The 22,654-nt window shown below is 42.6% G+C and overlaps 1 long non-coding RNA gene across 4 annotated transcripts in view; it reads left to right on the forward strand.

Moving 5' to 3' along the window:
• Positions 1-3,480: 3,480 nt before the first annotated feature.
• Positions 3,481-22,654, forward strand: part of LOC124850827 — a 221,612-nt gene continuing 202,438 nt past the window's right edge. Inside the window, exons 1-2 of one of the 4 annotated variants that reach the window (XR_007031772.1) lie at positions 3,481-3,521; positions 7,020-7,222. This is a non-coding gene — a long non-coding RNA (uncharacterized LOC124850827). The other 3 variants (XR_007031771.1, XR_007031774.1, XR_007031773.1) reach the window with 3 other exon arrangements.

Genomic DNA, 22,654 nt, shown 5'->3' on the forward strand with positions numbered 1-22,654 from the left:
GGGGGGGGGCTCTCTGCCTCTGTAGGGCACTTGTAAGTGTACTTGGGGGTTGTGTTGGGGAGTAGATGAAGACTAAATATCCGTAAACGAATGCAGCCCACACCCGGAGCAGGTTATATGACAACAGGCGATAATCTGTGAGCGATTCTGACTTCAACAGTTACTGTAAAGTTTTTGGTCGAGGGCATGTTTCACCTTGGTTTGTCTGTTTTAATCCACTGAGCTGGACCCGGGACCGCGGAGATGAAAGCGGCGTGTGCTCATGGATACATGGTTTCATACAGAGTCTCCTGTTTGTTGGTCTGGTCGCTCCAGAGCTGCAGGGCTCTTTGTTGCTGGATTTATGTCCCTGGCTCCTCCTCACACACACACACACACACACACACACACACACACACACACACACACTTGCACAGTGACTTTCCACTAAAGTTAAATAAATAAACGGGGATAATCACTGTCCCTTTACTTGCCAAAGTTAAGCTTTTGATCTTGGGTGACTTTTTAAACTAAGAAAAAAATTGTATTAATATAATATCGTAGACTACTGTAGACTCGGATTGATGCAGTATAAACAATGCATCCTTTGCAATAACTCTGCAGTAAACAAAGGCAAAACAGCGGCAAACACTCGCGGGTTTCGTGTGCTTAGGCGATATCGCGACGCCGCGAGGATGCCGCGACCGCCGGCTGTTTTATTGCACACTGCGTGCGGTGCAACATCATGAGATTTGCCGGATGCTAATTCCCGCCGTCGTGTTGCTGTCATTCATCTCCGCGGCTGGATTTGCGTCGACGTTAATTGTGAGTTCCCGCTCACCAAAGCCGCGGAACGTTTCGCGGGAACAGCCTGCTCCAAGTCATGGATTTTTGAGAGCGCGATGTGCTTAGGTCAATAACTATGGTGCTGCCGCCGCCGCCGCATATCAGGTGGATTGCAGGGGTTTATGCAGTGCACTTGTGTGTGGGCTGCAATGGCAGACAACGGCTGGTATTGGTATCTACAGTAATTCTTGACGTCACTTCCATTTTTCTCCGTGCGAAAAAGCTCGGGGAGCGACAACGTCGGAGCCTAACACAAACTCTCCGTCTTCTCTTTATTCACAGAGACGTCGTCCTCTATGCGAGTCGGCTGACCGAGCTACTCGTCAGTTTTCCCAACAGGCGTGAGACAAACTCACAGCATGTGTTATTTTTGAACGCGTTCTTCCATGCTTACCGTTGACACATGCGGTGTATATGCACGGGGGGATTTCTCCTCTCCCCCTTTCCGTTACATGCCCTACTGTCTTAAGTTACCAACATAACTTTTCACTCACAGCTTGTGAGTGAAAAGGGGGGGGGCGGTGTTCAAAATCCACCCATATTTTTCCAACTCGTCTTCATTTGAAATACAATGCTTAATTCCCCGGTCGCTGTTGAACATAAATAACCGCTCTCCAACTCTCATCTAGCAGCGGATGGATCGCCCCCATTAATGTGGTTTGTGCTACTAAATTATTCAGCGACGAAGATGAGTGAAATGTGTCGGGTTATGAATACAAGTTAAAAAAAAAAAAAAGGGAAGGCTCAGACAGGACTTGGTAAGATAGTGGTGGCGCAGCCGCCTCTTCTCATCTGGGATAAACTGTGCTGTAGAGAGCAAGAGTCTATTATATCAGGAAACGCCCTTGGAGAAAGAAGCATGATATGGGTTTTTCTCCTCTGAACAACGCTACGTCTGGAAAACGCCGAGCCGCACGCTCGGGTGTATGCATGAGCCCGTCCTTGGTCTCTCGTTCGCAAATGAAACTGCCAATGAAAGGATGCGTCTGAGTTTTTGTTTCGAAACTGTATCTTTGTACTTCTGAACTCTTCATAACCCTCACAAATAAAAATGTGCGTTGCTACTTTGTCAGAGGTGTCACAGTTCATCTGGGGCCACGGAGGACAAACACCTTCATCGTACAGATGATTTAAGTTTTGTTTTGAGATACAGTGTCATTAAATATGCAAAACAGAGCACCAACGGTTCTGAAAATCGTGTTTTTCACAGCACCATCAAAGATCATTTTGTGCTTGCGCAGCTTCCCTCTCCGTCTCTTCAACGCTGCGTGCCGTCAGTGTCCTCCAGATGACATCATTGTTCGGAGATTGTTTTCGAATCTAAAAATACGTGTGCAAGAGTTTAATGAATGAGCTTTCTGTTTTTGTGAAGACGCCCATTGATAAACTAAGGTTAAACCAAGGTGTCCTTGTTGGATTTATGCTGGGGCTCGCTGAAACATTTTGATAAAGTAAAATAAGGTTATTTGTATTGTCATACGCAACCCCTCATGACCTATATTGAAGGATTACATTGTCCTTCATGATTTTAATCAAATACTTTTCCACATTTCTATGCAAGTCTTAAGTCCGAATACTAAGCTATACTAATTGTGTTGTTGTAACTTTAATGAATCATTTTTAAACCCCTGACAGCTGTGAACTTACCATAACTGCCACATATTTAGCTCCATGTTCAGATCTAACCCATGTTCTTGCCACATTTCGACTTTCTTTCATGTATAGTTGGTATCAACGTGAGCTTGGCATCACTGTCAGACGCGTGACTCGTCTCTCTCAGTGGTTTCGACTCGGAAAGTACTGAGGTAATCATGATCCCGACTATAAGTCCTAAGTATCAAACTCCCCACACTACCAGATATTGTGGGCCGACCCTCGGTCCCGCCCAAGGTCCAGACTACATTTCTCCTCCGCATTCTGTCGACTGAAAAGTGAGAGGATTTACTGCAATTCCTTTTGAGGCGAAGTGATTATATACACTGGATCTCACTGCAAATCCATCCAATGGTTGTCAAGACACTTTTATAAAAAAGGAAATATAGGAAAAGGAAAGGACAAATGATTAATAAAACCAGTGGGCTTCATCCTCTGGGGACCATGAATGTCCACACAAAATGTCCTCAAAACCCATCATGTAGTTGCTGTGATGTTTCAGACAGCATGCACAAACTGCAGAGAAAAATCACAAACGTTTCCATATGCTTGGGCTGATGCCTCAAATCTTCGAGGCATGTAGCATGCTGGAATGTTCATATACGTACCCAGGAGGGAGAACAAGGTGGTTTTGATTCGAGATGGTAAACACACAAAGATTTCCTCTTTCTGTTGCTTTATGGAAAAGACAAAGCTACATTATCTTGGCTAGTTTCTGACAAACAGAATTCCATCCACACAGATGGTGTATGTCTGCAGGAGCCAGCCCCGATGAAGGTTGTTACACTTTTATGTTTCCTTTGTTACAGTACATATTAGTGGCTTCTTTGTTTCATGTACCACATCCACACTTGGCATGAAGTTTTCATTTATTTCTGATTCAGTTGGGTTCCAAAGGAAACATCTTTCAAGCAGTAAAATGCTCACATGAGCCTGACAATACACACTGTTTAGTGTTTTGAGTCATCAGTGTTCAATTTTTTTCATTTTTTTTGTTTGTTGCCAGATCCTGTTCCAGCAGTTTGGAGCCAATTGTGCAGAAGGTAACTGATTAAAATATGGGATCGCTGTTTCTCAGCTCAGACCCTCGTAAAACGTTGTTTCTCATCATTTACAATTGTTTTGAGAAACTGGCATCTGTGCTTGTTAACTGACAATGCAGGGTGATGGGCTATTTAGGCCGCCGAAAAACAAGGATTAGTCTTTCAAAAAATATGACAATAACAGGATGTGCAGGCATGTCTTTGTGCTCTATTCATAAAATAGTGGTCGCAGTCATGTTTTTATTTACAGGTTTTATTTACTTTACGGCTCCAAGCGAGATCTGTGCCAGATGCAATAGGCAAAATAAACTCAGACAAACCTCATGGACAGCTGTTGCATTTTCACTACGTGAGATTGGCTTGTTTGACTGTACCGACTGTTTTTGGGAAAATCAGATTGTGCCTAGTTTTTGAAGTCCTGCAAAATCTCCCGACGGGATTATGTTCAGAGCCAGGGAGAAGCACAAGTGTAAATGATGGGAGACAACACCCAAATTTGCCTGATTGAAATAATTCAATGATTTAATCTTTCATTCATTAATTATTTATCGTCTGGAACTGTTGCCCTCCTTAATTGAAATCCTATAAATCCCTCACTTTCACAGTACAGCATGTGCGTTTACCAGTTAACTCACTAAAGCAGACTGACTGCGTGGCCCTCCAGCCGCAGTGATGGTGCTTCCAATACATATCTCGCAATCTAAGAATTGATTTCCACAACATGCTGTGATGTTACTTCAGTTAGCGGGGCAAGAAAATTGAACCTGGCATTGTGATTGCATATGAAACTATGCTTTTCATGGGATGTTAAGTATGCTGCTCCCAGTATCGAACATGTTAAACTGGTCAAGACAAGAAGTTGTACAGAATAATGACTTTGAGATAAATTATGCTAGAATTGTTACAATGTTTTTAGTGCAGCATTTAGGAAACATTTCATCAGGGGATATAATTCTAAAGAACTTAATGACTCTTTGATATCACTGATGTGTCTCAAAAGCTGGGTCAATTACCCAAGCTTGTCGGACAGCTGACGAGCAGCTTTCGTTTCATTGCCCACAACAGCACTGCGCTGGTTTTATCACGCCGAGTTTCCCATGAGCATTCACTGACCCCACCCTCTAAAGCGCGGTGCATCTTAATTGCCTGGAAAATTATCATCTGCGCTGGGAAAAAGCAAGGTTCTAAGTTGGTCTTAATTTCCTCTGTCCCGGCTCTGTGATGTTGCTGTCCAAGTGCCAAGCCGGAGAAAATGTGTGGGTAATTGGTGTACTCTCAGCTGCGGGGTCTTTAGATTCGCCTGTGGCAACTTCTCTGTCCTCTGGTTATTTAAAACTGTTGGCAACATTATCTTCTACTCTTTTTTTTTTTTTAAACAGATCTGATGAGGCTGTTTCTAAATAATGTAAGGTTTCAAAGTTCAATAGAGCTGATTCATCTAAACAAATAAGTAGAGTTCAGTTTATCTTTAGATCAAATAATTGGTGACATTAAGTGTCATACAGTAGAATGAACCAGACTCTATCAACAGCAAATTAATTATTTCACATAAAATGCCTCTGGTTGCCTCTTTCAATGCAATGAATAATATATAATGCAGTGGAAAAAGACACTTAAGTTTGACAAGGCTACTCAACTCACACCGTGATGTGCCACAGATACTATCAGGCAGCCATGGCAAAGACAAATCTTTCTTTGTTCCTTTCATGGTTAATAGTTTCATAATTTGCCAACAACCACTGCTATTATATCCATAGCAAATTGACATTGAGTACATCAATAATATAATCACTCCTGTGACCAGATGTGAAATTAATCATTATATGAAGACATGAAATCATTGGTCACAGATTTCACATGGTTGTATTTTATTAGAGGAAGAAAATATGCTTCTGACATGACAATTATAACAGCAAGGGATGTAATATCTCGTAGATTTAATGGGTTGGGATCATGCGAGTCGACAGTCTCTGCACTGGAATGAATTTTGCAAAAGAACTCTTATCTGACAGTGCGACTGCAGGCCGTGTCAGGTCCTTCAGGATCTCAGCTGGAAGACTTTCAATTCAATATCTCTTCAGCCCTCGGGTTGAAACGAGTTCCCCAACCTCCCCTCTGTCTATTGTTATCCACCGGATATATTGAGTATGGTTGTATGAATTTTAGGATACACTGACCTACTGTGAGCCCCGTCCCCTGAGTTTACCACTGCTAAGCTATGTTGAGCTCTTCATTCCTGCACAGCACACACGGTGTGCAGGTAACGCAAACACCAGGGGCAACTTTGCCACTTGAAATTTTTATCTTTGACACAGACAGAGGTAGAGAAAAAAAAAAGCGGGCTATTTAATTTTTAACCAGTGACCTTTTGCTGGCCGGAATGACAACTGTGGCAAGATGATTTTATCAGCTGTAGCCAGCTAGCCAATTAAGCCAACATTTACTACATGAAATGGGTCACGCTAGCTGTGACCCATTTAATTTTTTTGTTAGCCAACGGCTCGGTTGAATCTTTTTCATTCTATTTTGTTATCCTGTTTTTGGTTTCATGACTACAAAATTTTGCTCTGAAATCATTAAAATAAATATCTGTCATTTGCGATCGTCATTAAAAAATGTCTTTTAAAAGCTTACTTGGTTTAGTCTTCATTAGTTGAATTGCAAACCGTGTATTAACAAATAACAAATATGGAAGAAATTTGTGATTTCTCTTAAAGGGATAGTTCAGTGATTTGTAAGTGGTTGTGTGAGGTACTTATGCATAGTTAATATGTTACCTCATGGAGATGGGGATCAGGAATGTCATTTAACGGAATGTGGAGGAGAAGTGGAAGAAGCGAAAGTCTGAGTCGCACTGTTGCACAGGGGACCACCGCCAAACGTCTTTTTCGCCACATTTTAAAACGTAACCTTAAAATATATATATATATCTGTTCAGTTGTACACTAAAAGATGTATTTTTTTCACTGCTTCAGTTATCCGTCAGACAGCCGTTTAAGTTTGCACTTTTTTTTCAAGCGGCTGTCTGGCTGAAACTGAAGCAGTGAAAAAATACATCCTTTACCGTACAATTGAACGGATTTTAAAAAAATTTTTCGGTAAGCATTTAAAAATGTGGCGAAAAAGACATTCTTCGGTGGCCCCCTCTTGCAACAGTGCGACTCAGACTTACCCTTCTTCCATTTCTCCTCCAAACTGCGCCAAATGACATCGCTGATCACCATTCTCCACGAGGTAACATATTAACTATGCATAAGTAACTCATACAACCACCACTTTAAAAAAATCACGGAACTGTCCCTTTAACAGCCGGTTGGTGCAGTTCCGGCCTTCCTCCACGCGCAGCGCTGTTGCACTCACACTGCAAAAAAAGGTGTGTTCAATTAACCTGATGTGCCGCAGTCAGGTGGGAGACTCCTCCACCTGAACTCCAGATATTTACTCAATGTTAAAACAATGTGTAACGCCGGCAAACTTATGACTCATTCTCTGTAACAGCTTCCCGGCTGGCTGCTCAACGAAGCGGGCGGACAAAAGGGGCTCGACGTCGTGGCCGGTGTGAGGAGAGCGAAGAGCCGGCGGCTAACACCAATTGCTGGCGGTCCAGACGCGACGGAGGCCGCGCAGCATGTTTCGGGAACGAGGTGGTGGTCGGGGGGGAAGCTAGGAGCCGAGGCACCGGGGCTGCGGTGGTTCCCAAGGTAAGATAACCGTGTGTTTCCGTCGTTGTGGTTCGCGTTTGCTGCTGTGATTTAGCTGGGCTTCACCTGCTGCGTGGCACGAGTCAGTGCGCATGCGTGGATCGCGTTGTTGTTACTGCTGCTGCTGGTGTCCACAGTTGATCGTGTGGCCCTGTCGTTTACACTGTGTTATGTTCCGTGAGCAGTTGGCATCTATGTTTTCCCTTTGCTTCGCATCCCGGAAATCCTATACGTGTTGTGTATAGTGAAAGTTTGGTGCGAGGAACTCTAACTTTTCAGTGAATCGATCAGTCATGGAGTGAGGTTTTACTTTTTTTTTTTTTTTTTTTTTAAAAGGCTTGACCAATGAGGAGAGAGCTCACATCTTTGAAACTCATGTTCACCACTTCTTTAACCATAATTTGCCATTCATCTGCACCCATGTTTTGTCATTTGTAAATGCTCGTGTAGTAGTTTTATTGTGCATTGTCGTATAATACACATATTTTACGTCATATTTTTCATGCTTCTATTCTATATTTCTCCATATTATAATTTTAGGCCGGTATACATTTCTATTCTTGGTCGCAGCAACTGTAATGAAACACAATTTCCCCCGGGGGATCTATCTATAAAATATTTCCAATTTTGATCTGTACCCACAGTCATTTCAACACCAACGCAAATACGCACACATCCATTTTTTCAGCCGGGTTCGTAAACAGTCCCTGGAACACCCGCCCTGCGTAGCCGAGCACTTCCTGCGCAGAGAATGTGAGGTTTGCAGTCCGGCAAAGCAAAACGTCCCATTTCACATTTTTGTTTGATTTTAATTTCTGCCAGGCCTGGTGTGAAATGGAGGCTTGGCAGAGTGCAGGTCATGTTTGTTTGATGTCTTTTCTGTACGGATGGGGTGGGGTGGGGGGTAAACAGTGGGTGGAGTTGTGTGCGTGTGTGTGCACTTGTGTGTGTGTGTTGATGGCAGCTGAGGCAGCTGAAAGTAGAAGCCGATGCTTGATTGGAGATCTGTTGTCAACCCACACAAAATGCAGTGAACTCCCACTGGACTGGGAAGTTGTCAGATTGAGTCCTCGGGATCAAGGCATGGTGTTGTAGTGGATGGTAGTGTGGAGGAATTTTTTAATGTATTTATCAGTTGACGGTAGTTTTATATGCTGAAGCTTTCATGGCACATAGTCTTAATACACCATATGAACATTTGTCCCGCTTACATTTAAGGAGTCTGTAATATTTCCATGGTCATCAGTAGTTTTTCAGCTACAGATCATTTTGATGGTTTAAGTCAGGTCTGGTTTAAGACGGCCTATGTTGGCCAGCAAAAATGATATTTATCTTTTGTGAGGACTGTGGGTAAATAATGGTTTCGAGAAAAAAATAGCCAAAGTCTCAATTCTCAGTTGTTTAAACTTTTCACCAACTTCAACTGTCCCTCCCGTCACGGAGTGTTGAGCTTGGCCTCCAGACACAGATCTGTGTCATCCTTGACCCTGATCGCACTGAAGTAGGCGCAGTTTGATTGTCTTGGCTTAGCAGTTTTGACCAGGTTAAGCTAAACATCTGATAGCACAATACTATTGCAGAACACAAACAGAAACATCATTCATTTTTTTGTTAGTGCCTTTCTGGCCCGTTTGTGCTCACGACCCACCGTGAACATGAATAAATACTCAGTGTCTGTGTGGTCGTATCTAAATTATCGCACTAATCCTCCCTTTAAAACTCACTTCTATCTGCCTTTTGTGGAGCCCAGCTCAATAAAGCCCCGAGATTTCCCAATCGCCCGCTGTCAGAGGTGCCCCCAAACCGCTCAATGACAATAACAGTCCACCAGGGGAGTGATGTTGGGGGAACCATTGCGGGTCTGTTCAATAGGTCTGGCAGCAAATGGCTTTTTAATGTGTCGCACAATAGCACAAAACAGAGCGGACTGTTGTCCGTAAGCCGTGCGAAGCCATTTAAGCGAGTGTGATACATGAGTCACAGAGGAGTCCAGGTGTCAATGCCGCCGTTGGAAGAAAAAAGAGGAGGCAGCCGTAGCGATGGGGGAAGGTGAGCATGAATTAAGTGTATGGGCTTCAGGATTTTCATGTCGAACTGGCTGACCGTGCTCACTGGGTTGGGTGTACTGTACATTATTTTACTTGAACTGAATCCTTCCCGAGATCAGTGTGAAATATTCTGCATTAAAATTAGACTTTAATCAGTCTCATCACCTACTGGATGAAATTGTGTTATGAAATTCATGGCCCCCAGAGGATATATCCAATTGACTCACCTGGTTTTTCCTGTATAGTGACACCATGAGCATGACCTGTTCGGCTTTTACCAGTTTTTTAAAAATTGCCCTGTGGAATGTCAACCCTCATCATCTCCTGAATGGCCACCAGCAGCTCAAAAATATCATTCATCTAGTACTATATTTGATCACAATGTATCTGCAATGACACTCTCATTAGCGTCAGCCACACTTTATTTTACATCAGCATTTTGAGTATGATAGCATGCTGTTGTAGCTTACTATGCCCAAGTGCAGCGCCTGGGTAGAGCGCCCACTCGCTCTACTGATGAATTCTCACACGGGCTCAATTGGACATTTTCCTGAAATTGTACTAGACTAGACATTTGCATTTTAAAATATAGCCCCTCTGGAAAAATCTTCAGTGTATCTCTGAAAGCAGCTTTACTGTAGTTCATGGCACATTTGGACACTTTCAATGTCAAACTATTTTATACTCACATCAATTGCTGCTAGCAACTTATGCAGCACCAAAGAAGTAGGGAGGGGCACAGAAGTTTATTGGAAAATAAATCTCCTATGACATTTTTAAGCACAGATATTTTTGCGAAAAAGACATAAGGGAATTAGTTTCCAACCCCCATTTGTTTCCACTGAGGGTTACAGTTCCAACCACGGGACCCCTGTTGTATGCATCAACCAATCGCCTTAAGCTCCCAGCGCCACATCTGCTGCGTCTGTACAACAGAGAGGCGGCACGCAGTCGGACGCATCTAAACCGAGGACCTCGCCTGAATAATATTAATTAAACCTCCCTAACTAATTGCGTGTTACTTTTTGCTGTCAACCAATTATGTTTTACACTCTTGGGGAGAAGCACGATCTCCCAGCTCACTGTGAAATTCCAGCTGTCATTGAATTTCAATGAGCATGTATTTAATTAACACACATAGGCCACTGGAGCATATCAATATTTATTCCTCTTGCAGACAAGACAGCGACGCGTTTGTTTTTTGCACACAGTCAACCGCAGACGCCCGGGCAAGGTGACACAACATGCGGGCGGAGACATTTGATTGAGGACCCGTAATAATGTTTACCTTGCAAGTGCAGCTGTGAGCAGTGTGCTTAAAGCATCCAACATTTTGTGACATTGTGAATAGACTCGCCCTCACGACGCCACGCAGATTCTCCGAGTCCAATGAATTTGGAAATAGCAGATATTGATGTGAGTTTTGTTCCTCCCCTCCCTCCCTCCCTCCCTCCCTCCCTCCCGCCCCAGCACCATCCGTTTGTCTTGCGCGTCCGTCCTGTGTTGTTCTTTTATCAAGCGCTGGTTTTGACAGCACAACAGAAATCATCCATCATCTAGATTTACCCCCACAACCCTAATATCTAGCAGACAGTCCACTGCCATAACTCCGCAGGCGAGAAATGCATTTTAGAGGAAAGGGATGCTGTGTGTGTATGTGTGTGTATGCACAACATTTCCTGTGTGCTTGCAGTAGCAAGAAGCATGAGGATGGGGGGGGGGGGTGTAATAGTGACAGAGTGAGCTAAACTCAAACTGTAGCTGCCATGCCATAGGCAACTGGCCGAATACCCCCCCTCCTTCAACCCCCCCCCTCTCTTGCTGGGTCAGCAGAAAAAGTGCACAAAACAGCATCAATTGATTCATCCATGATATGAGGAGGAAGAGAAGGCCCCGTGTCTGTGCTGCGAGCCTCCTCCCTTCCTCACTTTCATCCCAGCCTCTATACCTGCTCTCTCAGAGTGCTGTCACACATAATGAGGCCCGAGCTGGAGACGGAGCGAGCCAAGACAAGCCGGCGCGGCACAAACAACAGCCGCCGAGGCCCAGCGGAACCCAGTGGAAATGGTACATATTTTAGCATAATGCTCCACCAATCCCCCCTCCTCCGTCCCTTGTGCTTTCACACAGCAACAGAGCCGCGTATTATTCGATGATGTGTCTACCGATCCAGTGGTCCCGCAAGGCCCGCAAGGTCGCGGATTCAAATGATGTCACACGTGTCGCCCGACTAATGATTCCCTGCAGGGTGGGGGTTTCAGGATTTGTCGAGGAGCTTCTATCCAGTGCAGGGCGGAAACAGACAGCGTTTTTTTTTTTTTTTCATTTCTGTTTAGAGATACAGTATATACACTCCGCAATGAGCACAAGTTGTTATCTCTCTGGAAGTAACCTACGGTGCCAGAGCAGTGCATCTCATACGTGAGGGATGCTCTTCAGTGAGCACACATGCTTCCTGTGAGAGGAGGAAAAAAATGCTTATTTAGTGTGTTAGTTAAGCTGCTCGCAGACACTGAAATCTCTACATTTTCCAGAACTTTTCAGGAGGGGGCTGTATGTGAGAACGCAAATTTAGCTTCTGACATATCCCAGAACTTCTCCTTCCAACCCCCTTAGTAACATGTTTGGGATCAAGTGAGCCGATAAGAGAACACAGCAGGAAGAATCTCTGGAAAATTCGCAGCGAGTAGCAAGTCGAGGTATTGATGACTTTAAATAAATAGGGAGAATTCTCGTCACGTCCTGCCTCCTGCATGATCTAACCAGACGCCACAGAATGTTTTCTGTAAATTAAACACTCGTTATTTACTATATATTTTTAGAATTCATTTGTGTTGGACTTTCATAGTAAACATTTCCATTTTGTTCAGCTCTCTCTTTAAAGACCCCCCTATAGCTCTCGTCCAGTGTTTGCACACTGTAACTTTATATTCCAGGGTCTTGCCCTTACTCCGTAAAATGGCTTGACGTAGTGCATGTTGCCATTTGGCGCAGCACAAATAAAATTGAATTGAACTGAAATGAATACGCTCAGGAAATATGTGAACATATGTAAATGCTTGAATCAATTTTGCAGGCTGAGATGGGATGAAAATGAATCACTCTCCGGGCCCCCTGTGTCCAGGAACCGTGTTTAGCTCCAGCCGGCTGTTTAATAATTTCCCCCTTTTTTAATTTCACATATAACCAGCTCAGTTGGTTGAAGTTCAGGGGAAGGCAGAGGCCATCAACCAAATCCACCTAAAAGGTGTGCACACAGATAAGTGCAGACTGCCAGTGTCAAGACTCTGTTAGTCCACAGTAAATACATCACACACTGCTCAATTTTAAGCACCGGTAGATGATAAAACGAGAAACAAGATATATTTTTATTTTTTTCACACTAGTGCGCCTCAGGGCTTGAGAGTAGAGGATGGAGGCAGTTATTCCCCCCTTCCGTTTTTACATCCCCTCCTTGTATCACTTCAGCCAGAAAGCTTCAAATACATTTTTAAATGGTTCATTTTAGTGACAAGAGCTATCATGCCAACCTGAGATGAGCGCAGAGATCGTAAAAGTGAAGTAATTACCAGAAACACGTGATTAGAATGTCATTTGGCTGACGAGGGCTAATTAGAGACGTCCCTTCTCGTCATCCGTGCTCCGGTGACAGTGGATAATGGCAGGGGACCGAAACCCCTTTCTGTGAACTTTGCCTGCATTGGGACGCGCAGATGAGATGGGCCCTCTTCATAATTTGTGTCACTTCACTCATATTAACTTTTTTAAATAGACCTTATATAACGCTTCATTACCGCGTTGGGCTCGTCTTTCTCTCGACCTCCGCGTCTCCTGTCAAGTTTGCTTCAACGGGCAGCCGATCTGCAGCTCAATGGTGGCGGTGACAAAGTCACTTTACGTGTCAGCCCAAGGGTACGGCAACTTTTGTGCCCGTGACGTCCAAGTTCAGTTGAACCACGTTGTACGGATGGCGAGTTATGAAGCTCACTTATAACAAAACTTCATTAGTTACTCAACAAATATATCAGTATTTTTAGAAAGTATACGCCCCCCCCGATCATTATAATTTTACTGCTTGCTAGCTTTTCTTTATACTGACAGTACACGAAAAACTGATTTCATCCACTCACGTCTTCCCACTGAGCTATATTCAGCTCTCTGTTCCTGTGCTTCAAACACTGTCTGTCGACACTTATGGTATTGTTTGTTTGCTTCTTCATCACCTCTGAATCATAGTGCTCATCTTGCCAGTTTTATTTTTTGACTTGTTTATTTCTTGGTCCATATGGTGTCGTCCAACGTATCCAGCATTGTATAAATTTAGAGCGCTATCTTGAATGGACTATAAAATGTGAAAACAAATCCATGCAATTTCTCTACTTTTTAGAATTCAAGTCGAAGAGGAGATGAATCAGAAGATGTGACCACATCCTGTTTTTCTGTGAAATGTTTTGAAAATGTACAGTGGCAACTACAGAGGCTGCACTGACGTATAAAAAGACCTGACAATTAGGAGCAACTACCCACAGTCAGCAGAATGACAATGAAACCCAAGAGATGCCTTTCAGCAGGTGCAGCATGTTATCAGGCGTCAGGATGTAAATAACAGGGTTGGTGGAATTATCCAGCTTTTCCAGTGTTTTTCCCCCCCTGTAATTAAATTAAATGAGATTTTAATTTATAGCTGAAAAAATTAATAAATCAGCCGATCCGCTGAAAATTAATCTGCATCTGTGTTGATGATTGATTCATTATACATGATTATTTTACACAATTATTTGCCGTTTTTCTTAGTCTCAGGGTTCTGGAATTTTCCATGGACCAAAATGATCATTTTACAGTCCAAATAATTAATCAGTTAACAGAAAAATGCATAATAATCAGCCGATCAATCCATGTTCGTAAGCCGTGTGTGTGTCATCATGAAACTATGGTGGGGCAAATATAGTATATATATATATATATATATGCATTGTATATATAGTATCCATATACAATGCGTACGCAGGGAATGCATCAGATACTTTTCAAATATTATACATTCAGGGACCTCAGAATATAATTTATTACGAACTGACTCGTTTATTTCTTAATACATTTTCCCATGTCGATCCAGCATTTTTGGCACTATTGGGGACATTTCCGATACTGGTATTGGGATTGGAACATCTCTAATTGAGATGAATGTAAACCACTATATTTACAAGTATTGACTAAGTAGTTACATTTTCCTCCTTGTATTAATTGAGTAATTCATTACTTCTCATGAGTAAAATATAAGTGTATCTCTGGAGCAACTATAACAACAAGGCTTAGGGCTCTGTATTGGGCGGCCCATCATCGCTCTATAAACTGGGAAAGTATCATGGGGAAGGGACTCAACTTAAGGGAGCCGTGGAGTATGAAGGGCGATGGAATTAGATCAATTACTGCTGCAAATAGTGATGTGTTATCACCTCCCTGACACCGCAGTCAAGGTGAGGACCGCCTGCCTACTGTAGTTTTAGGCATTGACTGTAAAGAACAACATCCAACCGATAGAATAACTCTCCACTGTTCTATGTGTTAACATATACACAGCTTCAATTCAATCCATGCCATGGTGTTCCTAAAGTGTCCTTTTTATGGTACATTAAAGGGACATTCCACCCATTTTATACATGGCGCTAAATGTGTTTGTCATGAGGACGACTACTGCACCAGTTGGAAAAAAAAAAGTTGTATGATGTCCTTCATGGTTCAGGAAGTAGCGTTAAGTAAATCACCAGGATAATGTCTTAAAATCGAAGATGCTATACAGGTGCATTGTGGGAAATGTAGGCCCCATCATTTTTGCAGCATTACTCATACTAAGGACTAAACTTTCAGGTTGTCTGTGAATTTTACCCCCCCCCCCCCCATTTTCCGCGCCTAAAATTGTGGCAATTCTTTCAATAAAAGAAAAATGTAAAGTTTACACTGCTTCCATGCATTAAACAATCCTGGGAAGAAATTAGCAAATCTAGCGTTAAAATTAACCTTAATGAAACATATAGTATTTTGTGCTCCATGTCTGCATACGGGTTGATTGAATATGCAAAGCATCTGACTTTACATTCTATGGAGCAACTGTACATGGCTCCGCTGTGATGCGAAGCTAAACCTGAGTTAGAAAAACAAATATACGCCTATTTAAGATGAGATTTTAACATATTATACATAATGTATGTGAACTAATATTCTAATGCGTACCCAAAACAAACAAACTCACGTTATCAGCCTTGTTGTGTTACCAGGAGAATTCTTAGTATTTCACTGATGAAGCTCCCTGTCAGAAAGGAATTGAATGCATCACAGCGGCCTCGCTGTTCATTAATTCCGGGGATTCTTTGTTTCGGAGTCATCTACATGGACGTTTTAGGTGACAACAGCATCTGTTTCCAGTGTCAGCGCGGCGCCACGTATCACGGAACAGTAACAAGCCTGTAGTTACACAAAGGAGTTAGTGAACTCTTGTGCGCGAAACAGCAGAACAATTAATTACAGCCAGTGTGGTATGATGTGTAAACGAAATAAATTTCCCATCAAATTATCTTGGGAGGCATCAAGCGACTGAACTGCAGAGAGGAGTGACGAGCATCAGTAGGCAAGGGGAGGAAGTTGATGCTTTGAATAATTGCGACGCACTGTTGTCTGCATTAAAAGGAGAATATAAATAAAAAAAGATGAGCAGCCAACCTGAAAAAAAAACCACACTGTACTTACCTTTGTTTCCTTTTTAAATATTTAAAGCACTGCTGATGAGTTATTTTTTCAATAAGTTTAAAAAAAAAGATTACAAGTACTGAGACAACGAAATGCAGTTATCAGCATCGTTTAGTACTCAGTTAGTATCATTTGCTACCAACCCAGCATCCACTGGGAGACAATACGTAGTTAGCAACCTGCTGGCTAACGTAGCATAGCTACCCATAGACATAGGTGATATGTGAAGCAATTCACCTCAGGAGTTGGTGGCGATCAAGAGCCGGAACTTGATGGAGATTGAATTTGACCTGTTCCCTTTGAAACCGACCTCCATGGTTCCAGTCTTTATGCTTAGCTAAGCTAACTAGCTACTTACCATATGCATCTTTGATTGGTTTCGATCTTTTAACTCTTAAAGGGAATAAACGTACCTCTTAAATTCAGTTTTTTGCCTTCCAAGTTGTCTGGCACTCTTATCACTCTTGAAAATGTTGCCCAGTGACATGAAAATAGCTAGAATCAATATGTCACATAAATGTAACACTGTCAGAAAGAAGATGTGTCACATCAAAACAATAAGCTTTTTGCTTCATTTTATTTCAAATACCTAAAATCTGACTAAAAATAGTAAATTGTTCCCCCCTTGGGGCATTTTGTTTGGGCGAGAGTGAACACAGTAATGGCACTCGAGTGTTGACCGAAACCAAGACCCTTTAGATGAAGTGAACTAGTTTGTGGTGGGAACCCTTCGATTGATCCAACCCCAATACAATGTGTTACCCCAACGATGCAGCACCTTGCATATAAGCAGAAGCAGCTAGCAACAGAACGAACCGGGAGCCAATGAACTCTGTGTGAAAACATTCCAATTTAAGTCATCAAAAACGAGGTGCGCCGTAAGAACACACGCACTGGAATCCAGGTTGTCATTTCTCTTCCCTCTCAAAGGCAGCCGAGCAAAAAAGAGAAGCGCGTGTTTCCTGCTGCAGACAGGGCCCCTCGGAGGCTCACATCCCCCAGGGCCCATCTAAATAGCGTTTTGAGATGCATGTGGATTTATCCCCAGGGAAGCGGTAGCTGGCAGCCCAGTGGCCCAACCGTACGGCACCGACTGCAGCTGTGCAGAGGAAATGAAAGAAGTGTGCAGCACATGTAAATTGTTTACACCAGGCCACTATACGATATGCATCGTGCACATGTGGCACCATACATGGGAGCTTGGAATTTTGTATCTATGTCTTGGCATGTACTTTAACATGGCAGAATTATATAGGATATTCACAAGTGTGTATATTTATAAGCACTATATGTATATTTAGTTTATCGTGCTATGGTCTTGTTTGCGGCGAGAAAATATTTCTTGTCATGAGGGAATCAATCAAATGTGCTCTGCAGTTCCTCAAAGTCACTGTGACTGACCTAGATGCAGTCAGGCCTCCCAGGAGATTCAATTTACTACAAGCGCCGATAAGAAAATAGGGGTCACCATTTGTAACCCGAGTAAATAAACATGGCGTCGGAGGCGCTATTCCTGTATTTCTCATCGTGTGATATTAACTCAGAGTGACTGGGAGAAGCATTAGTGCGGACGAGTAGGACAGATGGCTTGGCGTCAAATGAAAACAGGTTATATACATGTTTTGATTATATTACAAAAGAGCGCAATGGAGAAAAAAAGAAGCTAAATGCTGAAAGTGTGTTCTGGCGAGATCTCTAGTCACTTCTATGCTGTGGCTCGTTTTTGAAACACCTTTTACTGTGGACCCAAGAAGGGAAAGTTTGCAATTGATTCAGTGAGCTAATGTTCACTTTCCCACTCGCACCTCTCGTTCCTGTTCAAACCCCTTTAACAAAGTTTTACCTTCGGGGTAAACACTAATTGAAAACAGATTATTATCACATTAAAGCACACGGAATTACTTTCATGTCGAGGTTTCACAATCTTTGACCTTATCGGCGGCAAACAATAAAGTCAAGGCTGCCTGACGCGTTGCTGTTCATCTTCGTCACTATCCTCGTCAGTGGAGATCAAGTTAGCCGAGCAACAACTTCTCTCCCGCGTGGCGCGGTGAAAGAGCTCACAATGAACTAGTCATAAGAGGAAGTGTCCGTTCTATAATCAATAATTCACCTCCAAGTGTGACGTGGTGTCCTTTGTCCACATTTCCATCAATCCAGCCGATGTCTTTTAAAGACAGTTGCATGTTTGTCGATCCCAGTGAATTCTCCCGGTCGGCGTGCAGATGTCCTGATGGTCCACAGGTGGCGCTGGGCTGCTTACTCCTCCGAGTAAGGACAACATAACGCCCGCATCTATTCAGCATGCAAACAAACAATTGACATGGCCGCTTGACAAGGCGCCACCGGGGATTCCCCATTCAGCTCGCGCCGCAGGAGCAGGTGCAATGCCAGCATCGCCTGCCTCAGGTAGATAGACACTACATCTTCTTTAACCCTCCCCCAAAAAAGGACTTCCCTGCAGACCTGTCAGAGGGCAAAAAGACACGGGGGGAAATCTAACTTAAAAAAATGTGCGAAATGAATTGAGAGACCTGTTGTTTTTTTTTCCGACACAGCCTTCCAAGATAAAGAGCAAAAATACAGGGAACATAACACCAAATGATGCTCGCCTGACATGCCGTTGTCTGTCTGTCATTGATAAAAGTTGGGACCACAGATATTTAAATGTGAAGCCGGGGTGTTTTTCTCCTATCAGGATAACTGTCTGATCGGGATTTGCTGCTTGGAATCGCTTGAAAAAACAAATCTGAGGGCTTGGGTTTGCTCGTGAATTACAGCGGCACATTTTTTCTTTTCTTTTTTTCTTTCCCGGAGACGCTACAGATCATACCCTAATCCCTCTGTGCTGTCTATGCAAATCACACGTCGCTGGGTTTGATATCCGTTCTCCTGCTCGGCTCGAGCTGGACACGGAAAGCGCTTGTTGTTGTTTACATCGCCGCTGACTCAGAGGACTATCAGGCTTATGCAGCGATGTTGTGTGGGAGTTGAGATACAGTAACAAAGCCATCTGAGTAAACTGGTCTGAATGAAATATACTGTAACTGTGCCCTTTTGCTGCTCACTGCAACCGACATTCCCTTTACCCCCTGTGCTCTCGGTGTGTACTACAAGACCAGTCAAAGCCAGGGGAGGACTTTAGTGCTCGTGCAGTAAAGCCTCAAATACGAACACTGAACAATTTGCGTTGTTGCGTGCCTTTACACACCATGCATGCTCTTTTATGTTTTTGAAATCATCGCCATGTTGTCTATTCAGATAACCCAGTCTGAAGGCTCGAACGTGTATATAAGCTGTGATGGGTTTAGAGGATGAAATGAAGGAACGAATCAACAAATCATGTTTGACAACTTTTGTTCTTCCTCCGGAGGGAAATGGAAAAGGACCTCCTTTTTAAAGGGGAAATGAAATGGATGGAAATACAGATGTTGGCTCCCTCTGAGGAATTGAGGCTCACAACTTTCCTTTCTTTCAAGTCAAATGCAATCTATTTCCACTTTGATACAATTCACTGCGGTTGAGGAAATTCAGATCGTAAACTGATCCATGTGTCAGTATCATTGCATTATCAAAGTCTTGTCTTACTCAATATAAAATGCTCTAATGCAAATATATGCTCTTTTTTTTCCAATTTCTGCTTTAATGAGATTTACGTTTCCTCATCCAGGAGCAGATTTTCTGTTCTTTCTCTAGACACGAGACAAACAGTCCCACAGCAAATGTTTCATCTGTGGTTACTGTAAATTGCGACACTGTTCCAGGATGCAGTCATAAATATTATCACTGCTCTTTGCTTGCTTTAATATGACCTCTTGCAAAGCGATAAACAAAATTTCATCTTGCCAGGTTTCAGCTTTGTAATATCACTGTCACATACAATCCCTGTTAAAGTAAATCTTGACTCATGGTTTAATACATTTATGAAGCTTGATTTTAGGTGAAGATTTTGTGTCTTAAGTATAGCTACTTGAAATGCTTTTTGGATTACATTTTCTATAATATATAACTAAAAGTGGATATTGCCTTCAATAAATTATAGTCTACAAAACAGCAATCATTTGAAATGCACATATTTTAAACATGAAATGTTTAGCAAAAATCCTAGATTTGTTTTCAAAAATTGTGGAATGACTCTCTTAAATTTCTTTTCACAGTAGTGATGGCAATTGACATCTGATTAAATATAGAAGTGTTGCTTCTTGTCCTGGTGTGGGTGGTCCAAGTATTTACGTGGTCCTGCAGCCCCCAGGTGTAAAAAAAAAAAAAAAAGGGGAAAAAAAGATTGACGCCTCCAGCAGAGTAGTCTTCTCTGCTCAAATATGAATAAATACTAATATTACAATCCCCGGATGCTTTCGTTATTGTCAGAGGTGTCAAGTGTGCATCACTCTTGTATGTGCAACCTCTTGTACAAGATTCATATGATCCATCGTAATTGTCACATTTGCACAATCTCAATTCTTTAACCAAACAACAGTGCAGGCGCAATCACATTGCCTCCCACATTTTACCACTCCGATCCACTTTGCCACATCTGTCTTTATTAAGCCAGAACTGTGCGATTTTTTAATGACTTGATTACTTTGTGCAGTCTATGAGTTTGTCGAGCGTTTGTAGATAAAAAAAATTAGCGTTTTTCCTTTCGGGCGCATCTCTGATTTGCTGTAAATGCAAGTGATGTTTATTTCTTCTCGAAAATGAGTTATTGGCATATTCTCAAATCTGTTCGCAGCTCCGCTCGACAGCTCAGCGATCAATCACTGGCAGCTCTCCTCCTTCCTCTCCTGCTTTATCCCCTGTAGTGTGTTTGTGTGTGTGTGTGTGTGAGTCAACCCAGATTTTCAAGAATTAGAAACTCACATTATCTGGGTTGTCGACACGAAAAAAATGTTTACTTTGCTCCCGCCGCTTAGTCTAAAACGCTTTGACAAAGTGGTCGACTAAATATGGAAGAAGCACCCCCCCCCCAAAAAAATAAAGAAGCTGTGGCTGCAGTTTGAAATCTGCGTCTTTGAACTGTAATAAGTCACGAGGAGATATCTGCATCATGAAAGTTTAATTTACATTTGATTGTTTATTATTTCATATGCATGGCTTGGATAAAAGTGCTATTGGGGCGCCTGCTCTTATGAGTGGAAAGTGATGAAAACTGATGCAAAGATTGAGATTATATTTCCTTGATTCTACAGACCACTGGGGGATTTCTCTTGGCAGGCTGGTGAGAAGAAGCCGGGCTCAGATCTAATAGGAAAAGCCCGGTCTAATACCCGTTTGGTCCGAAACCGCTGAATAGGAGTGAAAATTATTTGTAAGACTGCGTCTCCCTCACCCACTTCCCACTTATATGACTTCAAAGTGGTCAGCATTTTCCTTCAAGTGTGTCAAATTTGAATGAGGACATTATTCGTCTGAGCCCCTGCTTCCTCTTCCAAAGGCGACCGCAGCAGCTTAAATGCCTCATTAGGCATCGGGGTAAATTCTCAAAGGATAACGCTCACATCCGTCCGTTGGGATTGGCGGACGGCATTAGATTAGATTTATAACTGTCCCCACTTGTCCAAGCGCTGGCAAAGAATTCACTGATGATGCCCATGACACGAAAAAGAACTCCTTGTGATCAATTACATAAAAATAAAATATTCCTTCAAACTTTTAAACAAAATACTATAGCTTTAGTCGACCTTATGAATATTTAATCGCGGCAGTATGACCGCTTTGACCTGACAGACTTGCCTGTCAACTTTCGAATTTACTAGTTTCAAAAAGGCTCGAACTCACTCCTCACAACATCATTTGCTCTGTTTGTGGAGAAACTTTGAATACAAAAAATATACACTCCTCACCTCCTCTGTAAAATATTGAAGGTCGGTTTTGTGTCTAATGGATAACCTATCACTTTTAAGCAGTGCACCATCATTCCTTTTGGGCAGTGGCCTTTAATAATAGCTTTTAGTTTATTGCAAAGGCCCAAAGTTCATCAAGCCAAACCTATTCACTGCCCGCCCCTTAATGTAGAATAGGATTTTAATGGTCCTTGGTTCTGCATCTTTGAAAATAGTGTTATATTCCCACTTTTTATTGATGAAGTCGGCAAAGTGAGTCGGTATAAATCACAGTTTGTGCCTAATGCTGACAGTTAGGCCTGAGTTGTTGCCTCAGTGGAACATTTGGGGTGCATTTAAGTTGTAGCAGGATGTTAGGTGATACCATTCGTCAACAAAACAAAAACACAATCTAAGTGTTCAGGAGAAATGAATTAGAAGTTGGGTCGAGGGGCGATATCGGCTTTGGAGAGACTTAAACAACAAAATGAATCCAGAAGATCTGCTAGTACGCTTTAGAAGGGCACCGCAAGGACGGAGAGGCGGGCGCCAGCGGTGAGGTCGATCTTCAAACAAACGCCTTCGCCGGTGAGGGGATTAAGCCTTGGGCTTTGAGAGCGAGAGTGGGATTGAACTGTGCAGGCCTGTTGAAAATACGGCGGAGGCACCATGCGTGTTCCAGATGCCTCCGATTGGATCTGGTGTATGCCAAAAGAAAAAGAAAAAAGAAAACCTGAGCCCCTTTCCATTGAAGATATTTGCAAACAACTTTTCCTGCTTCCTTTTTGACGTGAAAATATTTGTATCGAGTAGAT

Source organism: Scophthalmus maximus, chromosome 12 (assembly GCF_022379125.1).
Source record: "Scophthalmus maximus strain ysfricsl-2021 chromosome 12, ASM2237912v1, whole genome shotgun sequence".
NCBI classification, from domain to species: Eukaryota; Metazoa; Chordata; class Actinopteri; order Pleuronectiformes; family Scophthalmidae; genus Scophthalmus; species Scophthalmus maximus.